Source organism: Phacochoerus africanus, chromosome 8 (assembly GCF_016906955.1).
Source record: "Phacochoerus africanus isolate WHEZ1 chromosome 8, ROS_Pafr_v1, whole genome shotgun sequence".
Taxonomy (NCBI): domain Eukaryota; kingdom Metazoa; phylum Chordata; class Mammalia; order Artiodactyla; family Suidae; genus Phacochoerus; species Phacochoerus africanus.
Window position 1 is genome coordinate 88,765,088 of NC_062551.1, and position 14,153 is coordinate 88,779,240.

Consider the following 14,153-nt stretch of genomic DNA (forward strand, 5'->3'; position numbering starts at 1 on the left):
GAGACTGCAGCTTGGAGAGGTTGCTTGACTTGCTCAAGGACCCACAGCGGAGCCAGGATTTGAACACAGGCTGAGCTGACTCCCCGTGTGTGCGTGACTGGACTGTCTCCCACCCAGGGAACCCTGAGATGCTAGAACTTGTCTGTGCCAGCTTCTCTGCAGCCAGAGAGCTTTCTGGCACCGTCTCTTCCCTAAAGCTGGGTGAGGGAGAAGTGGCTCCAACACCGCTGCCCCCACCCTTCTGGTGCAGCTGAAGGCTAGGAGTAGTGAATGAGCTAATGACTCCAAGGTGCAGGAGGCTTTGGCGACGTGGCCAGCAGTCACAGTTCAGAAAGGGCTTGGGGACCCCTCCCTCATTACCCTGGGGACATCCATATGCTTACCACGGTCCCTACCTCGGTCCCACACACCCTGCCTAAGCCACTCTGTTTCTGATCTTGGAGTGGCAGAGAAAAGCCCTCAGGCTTCAGCCACTGCCCTTTCCCTAATGAGAGACCCTCTGGAGCACTGGGCTGGGGAAGCCCCTACCCCCACCCCAGGGACCTTCTCCGCCCTAAGTCCCAGTCAGAGAAACAAGGTTGAGGAGAGAAGCATAGACCAGGGGGCCCATCTCTCCAAATGAGCCCCCTCCTCCACTGTCTGAAATTCCATTAGAGGGGCATTCCTTTGCATCTTAAAGGCCTTCAGGTCTTCCAGAAGCCCTTATTCTTTTTGAAAAGGGTGACACCTTGTCAAGCTTTGTCCCACAAAGCATCCCCGCCCTGCCTCCATTTTCCATTAAGAAACTGAGGTCCAGAGATGGGAAGAGCTGGGTACGAATTCACAGGGCAAGTGAGGAGCAGCAATGGCGCCCCTGTCACCCAATGCCCATCCCACGACTCCTTACATTGCCCCCCAAGCTTCCATTTGGTCACCCTGGGAGGGGTGAGATGGGAGGGGGCTCAGGGGGTCCTTGCTGAGGAGCACAACCTAACCCTCTAACCCCTCAGGGCCCCAGGCCTGCTCCGCTGGGCAGGCCAACACCCCCCTACACCCCGGCCCCTTCTGCTTCCTCAGCCACGTACCTTCTCCTGAGATGAGCCTCAGGTGGGGCCTCCACCTGTTTGGGAGAGCAGCCAGGGAACCAAAACACCTCTCCTTCCCTCTCCTTTTTCTCTTCTGTTTTCTTTCTCTCCCCGCTCCCTTCTCTCTCCCAGCAGCTGCTTTCAGCCCCACCCCGCCCAGCCCCGCCCCACCAGCTGCAGCTTGGCCCCTAGGGACCCTCCTCACCCACCAGGCAGGAAAACACAACCCAGGGGCCCGCAGGAGCAACTGGAGTCTCCTCAGACCTCATCACAGGAGCCAGCAGAGACGAGAGGGGTCAGTTAGAGGTCACAGAGTCCACTCCTGTCCCTGCTGGGGAGAAAAGGAGGGAGGGACAGGGTCCTGGTGGCGTCTGGAGTCCAGTCCAGCGCTGGGGAAAAGGGGGTCTTAGCGCCACCTGCTGGCCATGTCGGGTATAACCCCAGGTAGATGTAGGGCATTGGGAGGGGGGAGATGGCTGCGTCTGAGGGCTTGAGACGGATGGAGAAGCGTGGCTGGAGGGCGGGGGGAAGCGTGGCTGGAGGGCTGGGGGACGAAAGACAGGATTTGGAGAGTTGCGGCTGTAGGAATGCAACCTGCCCCAGGCCCCGTGATACATGGAGTGCTTGAGGAATTACCTCGATTCTGGGAAAAGTCTTTTTTTTAAATTATTTTCATTTTATTTCCTTATTTTATTTATTTATTTTTGCTTTTTAGGTCCACATGTGTGGCATATGGAATTTCCCAGGCTAGGGGTCATATCGGAGCTACAGCTGCGGGCCTATGCCGCAGTCACACAACACAGGATCCAAACGGCATCTGTGAACTACACCATAGCCCATAGCAATGCTGAATCCCCAATCACTGAGTGAGGCCGGGGAGCAAACCTGAAACCTCATGGTTACTAGTCAGATTTGTTTCCACTGTGCCACAACAGGAACTCCTGGGAAGTCTTGATACCTGAAGCCTGGAAGCTGGTTCCAGGTGGGAAAAGCTGGGAAGATTTAGAGGCCACCTGGGTGATCTTTAGAGAGTGCTGTCAGGACCAGTTCTTTTATGCACACCACCTGTACCTCTTAGCATAGGGCTGAGAGCAGTAGACACTAAGTGTGTGTTGAATAAAAAAAAACAAAACCGTGTTCTTCCAACATATATTTATTGAGACCTACTATGTACCAGACTCTGCAACATTCTGGAACGGCGGCAGTGAAAGAGTGAATGAATGCATGAACAGGGATCTGGGTGGGGGCTGAGAGAAGGGTCGCTGTCCTCCAAAGCTGTCCTGATCTCCCTTTGGAGGACTCCAGACTCTCTTAGGGGCTGACTGGTCACTTACACATTGGCAGCTGCTGAAGTCAAGCGCATCTGAATCCTCCTGAGTGTCCAGAGCTGTTTAGAGCCCCAGCCCCTAACCCAGGCTGCAGGTAAGCCCTTAGAATGGGAAGGCTCCTCTTTATCACCTAAAATGGTCAAGTTTCTGTCTAGGGGGCCCCTAGAAACACACACTCCAAGTCTCAGGAAGGATTAGGAAAAGGGCAGAAGATGGCTTCGGGGATATAGATATTAAGCACCTACTCAAAACTTGGCTTTTTGTCCATTTATTTTGAGTCTTGGGCTGATGAGTGTTATTAACTCCTGTTCCAGATCCGGAAGCTGAGGCTCAGAGAGGTGGGAGGACTCACCCAGGGTCACACAGCCAGTGAATTATGGAGCTGTGTCTCAAATTCAGTTATGTGACTTCAAGTTCAGGGCTTGTTCCAGTCTGCCTGCACCCTCCCTTCAGCTCTGGGGGCTCCTCAGGAGTCCCAGGCCCAGGGCTCCCTAAAGGATATACATAGTCCTCCCTGAGGGCTTGAGGGGACTGGGTGCTCACTTGAGGGGGCCGGCTGCTCACTTGAGGGGGCCGTTGCTAAGCCCAGGCCCAAGCCCATACTGGAAAAGGGACCCACCATTCACCCAACAGTGTCCAAGTGCCAGCACAGTACATACATAAGAGAAGTCTCCTTTGAATCCTCGCAACTCTGAGAGGTTGAGATTGTTAGACTCATTTTACAGATGAGGAGACTGAGTCTCATAGAGAGGAAGTGGCTTGCCATGGGTCATCCAGCTGGGAGACACTGGTCTGGCCTATCGAATCCCCCAAAATCTCCATTGCAGCAGTGATGAGGCCAGCCCAGGTCAGTGTTGCTGAATACCTGTGCCAGGCCCCCCTGGGGCTGGGTGACAAAGACATTGCAATGAACCAGATGGGTCCAAGTCCTTGAGGTACTCCTTAAGGAGAGAAACACTCTTAAAATGCAAGGAGAGGACTGCCCTCTGGACCAGGAGGGACCAAGGATCTTCAGGGGCCAGGAGAGAGCATTAACTTAAAGGGAAAACAAGGAGGGCTTCTGGGAGGAGGTGATACCTGAGTTAATTAGTACTGATGGTCAGGTGGAAATTAATCAAATGAGGGAAACAAGACAGAGGGGAAAACGCCTGGGAGAGCGTAGTGTCTCTGTGGAGGGGAAGCAAGAGAGGCAGAGTAAGGTGGCAAGGAGGGGCGGGAGGGGTTGCTACAAGCTCTGGGCTGTGACAGTGGGAACAGGAAAAACAGGACTGGATTTGGAAGAGTGCTGGGGGCTTGCAAGAGAAGTCCAGGCTGGGGAGGGCTTTCTGCATTCAGTGATCACCTGTTAAGTCTCAAGTCCAGTGCTAGGTCTTGGGGTCATATCTGTGAACAGGATGACAAGGTCTCTGCCCCCATGGATCTCACATTCCAGTGGGAGAGTCAGGCAATAAACAAGTGAGCTAATGACTGAGTGAATTATCATCAGAGACTCACAGGGCTATGAAAATGTGGAGAAATATGGTGAGAATGGCTGGCTGGGGGAATGTTAGGTAGTGTGGTCTGAAGGTGTAACCCATCTGAACCAAGAAGGCAAAGAGGGCAGGCATAACACACATCAGAGGAAGGGTGCCCCAGCAATAGGAACGACAAGTGCAAAGGCCCTGGGGCAGAAGCAAGCTTGGCTAGTTCAGGAAACCTGAGGACAGTGAGACTGGAAGGTGGCTAGGATCAATAGCACAAGGCCTCGGGGTGGAGACAGAGCTTAGATTAATTCCACTTGTGGTGAAAAGCTTCAAAAAGAGATGCGAGGTGATCTGATTTACATTTTAAAAGGGTCACTTTACTGGATCCAGTATGTAAACCAGACTGCAGAAAACTGGGCCAGGTGACCTGTGAGGAAGTGAGGAGGCTGCTGCAGTTGCCAGGCCAGAAGTGATGGGGCTTGGCCTGGGTGGTGGCAAGGCACCGGGAGAGAAGTTGATGGAGTATTTGGGGACACTTTTTGCAGGAGGGCCTGATGGACAACATTTGAGCAGTGGAGAGGAGATGAAGAGGGAACAGGGCAGGGGTCAGCTCACCAAAGTCTAAATTCTAAGCCAAAAACCTGAAAAACCTGGCTGGGTGTTGCTGGGCCAGTTACTCCACCTCTCTGAGCCTCAAATACCTCCTCTTGAAAAGAAAGATGATACCATCCACACCGCAGGGTGGTGAAAGAGATAGCTGGGCATAGAAAAGAGGAGGAAGAGAGAAAGGAGGGCAGAGAGGGAGGAGGGGCGGTAAAGGGGAGGAGGAAGGGGGAGGGGGAGGAAAAAGCGGGGTCTGAGGACGGGCGGGCGTTTTAACCAGGGAAAGGAGACCTCCTCAACTGTCTTCAGTTCTTCAGCGTCTACAAAGGAACAGAATCCCATCCGACAGTACTCAGAGAGGTTACGCGTCTGGCCCAGTGTCAATCAGTGGCATCTCTATGCCTAAAATTGCCTCAAACCCTGAACCCCAGATTTGCCTTTGGAGACAGACTCTTAGCTACAAACTACAGTCACTGAGGTCCCTCAAGATCAGGGGACTAGAGGTTCTGGGTTTTTTTTTTTTTTTATGTCTTTTTGCTATTTCTTGGGCCGCTCCCACAGCATATGGAGGTTCCCAGGCTAGGGGTCAAATCAGAGCTGTAGCCACCAGCCTACGCCAGAGCCACAGCAACGCGGGTCCAAGCCACGTCTGCAACCTACACCACAGCTCACGGCAACGCCGGATCGTTACCCCACTGAGCAAGGACAGGGACCGAACCCGCAACCTCATGGTTCCTAGTCGGATTCATTAACCACTGCGCCACGACGGGAACTCCAAGAGGTTCTGTTTTATTTTACTTTATTTTTAATTTTTTTGCTTTTTAGGGCTGCACCTGCAGCATATGGAGGTTCCCAGGCTAGGGATCCATTCAGAGCTACAGCTGCCAGCATACACCACAGCCACAGCAACATCAGATCCGAGTCGCGTCTGAGACCTACACCACAGCTCATGGCAACACCAGATCCTTAACCCACTGAGCGAGGCCAGGGATCCAACCTGCAACCTCATGGTTCCTAGTCGGATTTGTTTCTGCTGCGCCATGACGGGAAATCCTAGAGGCTCTGTTTTAGGGGGTCAAGATGTGCTGGGACGTTGGCAGGATGAAGGCTGCTGGAGTAAAACTACCCCACCAGGGAAGGGTGGAAGGACAAGAGTCTGAGAATCAGACAGCCATCAGGTTCAAACTTCAGCTTAGCCCCTGACTGGCTGGGTGACCTCAGGTACCCCCATCTATAGGGAGGATCTAGGAATTTCCACGTAGCTCAGTGGATTATGGATCTCTCGTCACTGCAGTGGTTCAGGTTTGATCCCCAGTCTGGGACCTTCCGCACACGGTGGGCGCGGCCAAAAAAAAAAAAAAAGTGAGGGTGTAGACTCAAGAGCCACCCAAGTCTCCCAAGTCTTGAGCCATCTCCCAAGTCTCAGGTTCTGGAGGGTCTCTCTTAGCCTGAAAAAGCGTGGCTCTGCAGAACCAGGGTACGACCAGCAGAGGGCGCCCACCTCAGCCATCGTGAAGCCAGTATTGCCCAGAACCTAGAAGGCTCAGTGTACCTGGAGCCCTAGCTTCCGCCCTACCTCTGGTTTTGCTCCCTGTGCCCCTGGCCAGCTCCCAGGTGGGCAGATCACAGACTCAGCAGCCAGGCTAAATCTTGCTGCCCTGCACTGTGCACAAGTCACGGAACCTCTCTGGGCCTCAGTTTGCTCATCTCTAAATGGGCCTAACAGTAGTGCCTGTCTGACAGGGTTCTGTGAGGAGTTAGTGAAGATCCACCACATAAAGACTGAATACAGAGGAGCTGCTTTTTTTTTTTTTCCTTTTTTTCCTTTTTTGGCTGTCCGGCAGCAGATGGCATTCCCTGGCCAGGGATGGGATCCCAGCCAAAGCTGCGACCTACGCTGCAGTTGCAGAAAATCTAGAGCTTTTAATCAACTGTGCCTGACGTGGAATTGAACCTGTGCCCTGGTGCTGCCGAGACACTGCCAATTCTGTTGAGCCACAGCGGGAACTCCAGGAGCTGCTGCTATTTTTATTAGCAGTGGTGGCAGGTGCATCCATCTTTTTTTTTTTTTGGCTGTGCCCACAGCATGTGGATATTCCCAGACCAGGGATTGATCCTGTACCACAGCAGTGACCAGAGCTGCTGCAGTGACAACACCAGATTCTTAACTCACTGTGCCACAAGAGCTCTCCAGTTCTACGTCTTTTTTTTTTTTGTCTTTTTGTCTTTTCTAGGGCTGCACCTGTGGCATATGGAGGTTCCCAGGCTAGGGGTCTAATTGGAGCTACAGCTGCCAGCCTACACCACAGCCACAGCAATGTGGGATCTGAGCTGCATCTATGACATACACCACAGCTCACGGCAACTCCGGATCCTTAACCCACTGAGTGAGGCCAGGGATCGAACCCTCAACCTCATGGTTCCTAGTCAGATTCGTTAACCACTGAGCCACGACGGGAACTCTAGTGGTATCATATCTTAAAGTGCCTGACATAAAGGTATCCAATCAGTGATGCTATGAAGACAGTGATGATGAGAATGATGTAGCCCTCAGTCACTGTTTATCTTGAATTTCCTAACCAGGGAGCCTCCAATGCCTAGCGACTTGGGATGCCTGCAGTGACAGGGTGCTCACTCCCCACCCAGCAGCCCATTTTCACTGTCACATCAACTTTTGCTGAGAGCTGCCTCTTGGAAGACATCCCACCACACAACTCCCTGCTCAGAATGATCCTGCGGGCCTAGCCTCCAGCCTCAGGGCCCCTTGTTTCCCTAGGTTCTGCCCGAGAGGCCCCAGCAATCGGGGAGCCAGGACCCCCAGATGGCTTCACCAGCAGAAGACTCCCAGTGGCCGTCTTGCTGTTCAGAGTTCCTTTTCTGCTGCCTGGGAGAAGTAGTGGAAGGAAAGCCTTGCAGTGCTCTGGGCCTCCCTTTACTCCTCCGTCTCAGGAATGGCTGGAGGCCAGAGAGGGAATCCAATGACTCAGAGCCACAAGCCCAGGAACCCTGGCATCCTAGTTGGGAGGACTCAGTTCTGGTTCCACCTGCTGCAGGCACTCCCATTTGTGTTTGTGGATCCCAGGGTGAGTGTGCTTGGGTCTGGCACCAAGGGGTCTTTTGGGGAGGTCAGGAGCTAAACACTCCTGGGCTCAAATCTTGGCTACTCTGTGACCTCAGGCAAATCACACTACCTCTCTGAGCCTGTTTCCTCACAAGGCACCCCTCTCAGTGTGGCATTGTAGGGAGTACAGGAGATGTTATATATGAAAAGGAAAACGCAATACTGGGCACATAGTAAGTATCTGTGAACGTATTATTATAGAGTGGAAGTCCCTTGTTTCTCCAGGACACTCCCTGTGCCTGAGTGGGCCAGGGTGGGAGTGGATCTTGTCAGGCAGGGGGATGTCCTGACCCACGTCTCAGCTAGCGGGCTCATTGTGCATGTGCTTTCATGTGCAAGTGGGCATAGGTGTGCATATATGTGTGCTGGGTGTGCATGCATGTGCAAAGGTGTGTGTGAGTGTGCACATGCATGCATGCATGCATACACCTCAGGCTGTCCATCCCAGGGCTTCCCGGGGCACGTGTGCACCTGCGGGTAGCTGTGCAGTGTCCCTGTGCTGATTCGGGAGGCCCCTCTGTTCGCTGTTACTATGGAAACGAAGAGGCAATCCCCAGCCTTGGGAAGAACCTAAGGTGCCAGAAATGAGAGCTGTCCCAGTCTTCCCAGCCAGGGAGGTAGATCCAGAACGTGAGGCCCTTGGGATCTGGCAGCCTGAGCCTCTGCAGGTTGGGTCCTAGGACTCGGCATCCCTCTGAGCCCTCTAGGAAGCTCTCACTTCTCCAAGGCTTCCTGGCCCACTGGCCAGAGCTCAGGCAACAGAGCTGGGTCCCATCCTGGATCTGGCTTTCACCCCATGCGCAGTCTCAGGCAGGGAACTTGATCTCTTTGTGCCTGTTTCCTCTGCTATAAAATGGAGTAACTGCAGGTGCCAGCAGAAGTCTTGAGCTGGGATTGTTACCTGTCCTCTTCCTGGGGGCCCCTGCCCTCAGGGCTGTCTGAGCGTGCACCTCAGAGCCCTGGTGTGTCACTGAGCAGCCTCCTGCATGTGCACAAGCCTCCACAGTGTCTTGTGGGCTCCTCGCAGCAGCTCCAGGAGGGAGGCTTTTCCCAAAAGTAGAACCGAGGCTCTAGGAGGACACAGCTGGCCAGTGATGGGAAGTCCATGGCCTCCACTGCCCCTGGGGCCCAGCCCGGCAGGGCACGTGTGGTCCCTCAGCCTGTGGAGCCACACCCACAGGTGACGGGATTCCAACTGCTTTTCTGGGTTGTGAACAGCTAGGAGGAGTCACACTCGCCACAGGTACTGGGTGCAGCTTTCAGCCTGGACAGCTCCCTAAGGCAGAGCTGTGCCGTCGGAAGACTTCTGGAGGAAGAGCCATCTTTTAAAAATCTTGAGTCTTTTTTTTTATTATTTATTTTTATTTTTTTGTCTTTTGTCTTTTTTTTGTTGTTGTTGTTGTTGCTATTTCTTGGGCCGCTCCCGCGGCATATGGAGGTTCCCAGGCTAGGGGTTGAATCGGAGCTGTAGCCACCGGCCTACGCCAGAGCCACAGCAACGCGGGTCCAAGCCGCGTCTGCAACCTACACCACAGCTCAAGGCAACGCGGGATCGTTAACCCACTGAGCAAGGGCAGGAACCAAACCCTCAACCTCATGGTTCCTAGTCGGATTCATTAACCACTGCGCCACGACGGGAACTCCTAAAAATCTTGAGTCTTTAGATTTTGACTCAAGTCTCAAATGTCCTGCATGCAGGTTGTCATACATCCAGGCAGAATTGCTTTATAAAGTCACAAGTGGGAGTTCCCATGGTGGCTCAGTGGAAATGAATCTGACGAGCATCCATGAAGATGCAGGTTCGATCCCTGGCCTTGTCTAGTGGGTTAAGGATCCGATGTTGTTGTGAGCTGTGATGTAGGTTACAGACACGGCTGGCAAATGTAGCTCAGATGCAACCCCTAAAAAGCAAAAAAAAAAAAAAGTCACAATGAACACTCTGCCTTCTGCCCTTTATTCCAACAGTGACCATTCCATTTGCTGCTGTGAAAAAGTAACAATTTTCTTTTTTCTTTTCTTTTCTTTTTTTTCAGGGCCGCACCCTCGGTGTATGGAGCTTCCCAGGCTAGGGGTTGAATCAGAGCTGTAGCTGCTGGTCTACACCACAGCCACAGCAACTCAGGATCTGAGCCAAATCTGCAACCTACACCACAGCTCACAGCAACGCCAGGATCCTTAACCCACTGAGCAAGGCCCGGGATCGAACCCGCCACCTCATGGTTCCTAGTCGGATTTGTTTCCGCTGAGCCATGACAGGAACTCCTCTTTTTTTTCTTTTTCTTTTTCCTTTGGTCTTGCCCACAGTATGCAGAAGTTCCTGGATCAGGAATTGAATCTGTACCACGGCATTGACCAGAGCCACAGCAGTGACATCAGATCCTTAACCACTGAGCCACCAGGGAAATCCTCTTTTTTTCCGCCAGGAATAACTTTCAAATAGTCAGCAATGGACCAGGAGGAGCCGTCTCCAGCAATGAAAATATGTGAGAAATAGCTGAATGCTTATCTGTCAGGAAAGCTGTCACAGGAGGGGCCACTTAAGCCTTGGGGAGGGGGGCCTCCTCTTGCTTGGGGGGGTGACCTCAGGCAAGCCGCTGTCCCTCTCCGGATGAGTTGGAGGCTAAGAGTTGATTTCACCAGTGGAAGGATTATTGCACAGGCAAGAGCTGACTGGAACATGACCCCAGCTGCCTGCCTCACTTCGCCCTATCCCCAACTAGGTTAAAACCCATATGCAGATTTGTGGGGTCAGGGAGCCCCCTTACCCCAGCCTTGATCCTAGATTCCTTCTTTTGGTGTAGAGAGCTCCCAATTGTCTGGTAGAGGATGTGCTGGCTGATGGTTGAAGGAAGGTCGGGGGAGGGGGTAAGAGCTGAGATAGGGGGCTGGGTCGGGGCATGTCGTGGAGATCCTGGAAGGTCCGTCACCTCTGGGAGGCAGTGGGGAGCCACGGAAGGTTATTAAGCGGAGGGGAAGGGGATTAGATTTAGAGATACCAAAGGCGGGGCCACCAAAGCCATAATTCAGGGCCAGTCTGTATGAGACCGGGGAGGTGACAAGAAGCGGGGAGGGCAGGCCTGAGAAATATCCTCAAGTAGGCAGGCAGGCTTGGGAAGGAAGCAGGTGTGGGGGTGATGAGGAGGGTCGGGTCCCAGATGGTGGACCTCTGGCCTGTTTGGTGATGGAGGGGGACACGGACGCAGGCACAGTCCAGGCTGGGAAGGAAGCCATGAATCGGACACCAGCTGGCTTGAGTCTGAGGTGTCTGTGGGCTTCTGAGAGCAAGTCCAGAAAGCAACTGGAAACACAGGTTTTCAAGAGAAGGAGCCAGAGGATCAGAGGGGTTGTTTTTGCCAACTTTCTCAAAGCTGGGAAGGGATCATATCAGATCTGAACCTGAGTCTTTTTTCTTTTTCTTTTTCTTTTTGGCAGGGCCCATGGCATGCGGAAGTTCGCAGGCCAGGGATGGAACCTGTGCCACAGCAGCGACCTGAACCTCAGCAGTGACAATGCTGAATTCTGAAATCACTGAGTCACCAGAGAACACCCGAACCTGGGTCTTTTGCCCTCCGAAGTCTGTTTGCTCCTAGTTGGAAACTGACAAAGGCATCCCCTTTCTCTCTCAGGGGTGGGGGGGAGTGGGATGGGGTAGGGCGCTTGGCAGAGGGATCAGCTGCCTTTACCCAGGAGGATCCCTCTGCCGCAGAGCCCAGCAGCCTCAGGAGCTCTTCGGGCAGGATCTTCAAGCCCAGACTTCTGCTCTGTAGAGAGAGGCCTTCCTGATCCTCCAACAGCAGGGAGGCCCTATTAGCTCCCTGGAGCCGACGTGTGCAGGCCCAGTGCCCTGAACTTGCTGGCTCTCTCTCCCTTAATCCTCACAAGCCCCTTCCTGGGGAGGTGCTAATATTATTGTTTCCGTGTTACAGATGAAGGAACCAACCACATCTTCCACAGGTGAAGCGCTTTGCCCGCCTCCACTGCAGAGGTGGGTGGTGGGACAAGGTTGGGCCCTGCTCAATGGGAGCTGAGCCCCCCCCTGTCCGTAAAGGGTCCCCAGCCCTGCCACACCCCCCCATGCCCCCCGCTGACATCAGGTCTGCGTTCCAGCTCCCAGGACTTCCCCCAACACCCCCAGCCTCCCCCTCCTCTGTTCCTCTCGGCCCAGCTCCCTTGGGAACAGCCAGGCTCGCCCCCTCCCCCTCCCGGGCTGTGCTCCTGGCAGCAGTGCCGCCCTGGGCTCTGGTCCGGGGGTGGTCCCCGGCAACGAGGGAGGGAGGCGGGCAGAAGCTGAGATGGGTTGGGCTAAGATGCAGTGGCTTTCAGAGACCCCCAGGCTCCCACTTCAGAGTCCTTTGTGCTCTAGGCTGGGGTGGGCAGGGCCCTTGGGAAAGGGGTGGCTTGAGGTTTTAATCACTTTATCAATGTTTGTTTGTGTAATTCAGCCCTGAGATGCTTTTCCTTCCATCTGTCCCCACCATCTGCTCCCATCAGGATTTTCCAAACCATTTGGGACCTAAGAGGGGAGGGTGGGGGCTGTGCCTCTGAGGGGGCTGGGGAGGGGCTACATCCGCCTACCTCACTGAGAGGTTCCAGAGAGGGGCCTGGGCTCCTGAGTCCCACGGCATTGATTTCAAATTTTGGCTGTGTCCCTTTCTCACTATATTACCTCGGGCAGGTGGCTTCCCTTCTCCTTGGGCAGCCTCAGTCTTCACATCTGTAAAATGGCAGTCACATTCCGGACTCCTCAGGATTAGTTTGGATCAAAGGAAGTGACATATGCAAAGCACTCTGCATACAGTAGGTGCGCAAGAGATACGTAGTCCCCTCACCGTTCATTCCTCCCTTGCTTCTCTCTCTGGCATCCTGGGAGCCGGTCTGCCCCCTTTTAGTGCTGGAGGAAAGTGTCGCCTCTGGTTTCTGTACCTTTTGCCTTGCTCCTCAGGTGGGGGGTGGCTCTTCTCCTGGGACTTGGTTCTGTCTCACATGGCCCCTGCCCACTGCATGGTTCTCTCACTAACCCCCTTCTGTATTTTCCTTCCTCCCAGATGCCTCTGTCTGGGGTGGTAGGGGGCTGGGTATCATCAGCAAGGTCACCCCTCACCCCACCCCTGCCATTGACCTTCATAGAACCCTTCAAGTCTGCGGGGTTCCATGGTGCCTCATCTAGGTATGCCCATGTACAGAAGTTTCTCCCCCAGGGCCCAGACTGGCAGTAAGTGAGGACTCTCTTGCCTGTACTCTGGTTAGATGTTTTGCTTTTTTTTTTCTTTTTCTTTTTAGGGCCGCCCCTGTGGCATATAGAAGTTCCCAGGCTAGGGGTCACATTGGAGCTGCAGCTGGCAGCCTACACCACAGCCACAGCAGATTCGAGTTGCATCTGCGACCTACGCTGCAGCTTGTGGCAACACCAGATCCTTAACCCAATGAGTCAGGCCAGAGATTGAATCTGCATCCTCATGGATGATGGATGATGGTCAGGTTCTTACCCCACGGAGCCACAACAGAAACTCCTGGTTAAGGCTTTTGATGGGGGATTTCAAAATACCCAGGTGATCTGTCTAAACTTTCTGCTCAGAAAGGGGAAGAGACTTGTTTCAGGTCATCTGAAGTAAGGGACCCAGGCCTCCTGACAGCTGCCCTTTTGCCCTCCTTTGCTGGGCTCTATCTCTGGGCACTAGGTCCTAGGCTCTGGTGTACAGTGTGGGGAGCCCCAAGCCTTCCCATTGGCTCAGGGGACTTCCAGCACTTCTTAGGGCCCCAGGAGGGGAGGGGTGGCTGATGGGAAGTAACCAGCAGAGCCGGCCGAGCCCAGACTCTGCCCTCTCCCTTCCACCGGCCCTACTCATTGGAGGTACAGGAAAGTCAGAGGGAGGCGAGGTGGCCAGGTTGAGGAGAGGGCACAGTCTTGTCTTCAGAAGCCCCATCTACTGGGGAGACAGGAGGCAGAGTGAGAGCCCTGAGGGCAGGGCATCAGAATCAGTCTCACAGAGAAGAAAAACAGTGGGGTTGGGGAGATGTAGGTAGCTGAGCCAAGGAGTCAGCCTAACTGGAGGTGAAGCTGGGCTGGGGAAGTGGGAGGAAGCAGAGTAGCTCAGCAGCCCCCATCAGGGAAAACTAAGACCCCACAAGGACAGAAAGAAGGAGGAAGATTCTTAGGCTTCCGGCAGGGGAGAGAGGAAGGAGGGGGCAGGGGGGAGGGGCCAGGGGCAGGTCCCTCTCCCTGCCCCTGGCAGAGTCGGTCTTCCAGTCCTGGTGGGGAGAGGGGAGGGAGCTTGTCACTTGAGGGGCCTGAGCGGCATGTCTCTCCCCACCCCCAGGTTCTCACACAGGAGGCAGCTGGGAACCACCCACGCATGTCTGGCGCCTCCATGGGGGTCCCAACACCAGAGCCAAGGCACACAGAGGAACTGATGTTCTGGGGGGCCCAGCTGCCCCCACTCCCCACATCCTGGCTCCCTGGCTCTTCCAGCTGAGACTCCCTTTTTGTCCTCGGGCAGGGGAGACTAAGGCCACCTGACCACCCAAGAGACTTGGTCTGAGAACCTGTAAGTGGAGCCGCAGTCTGAGCCCTGGG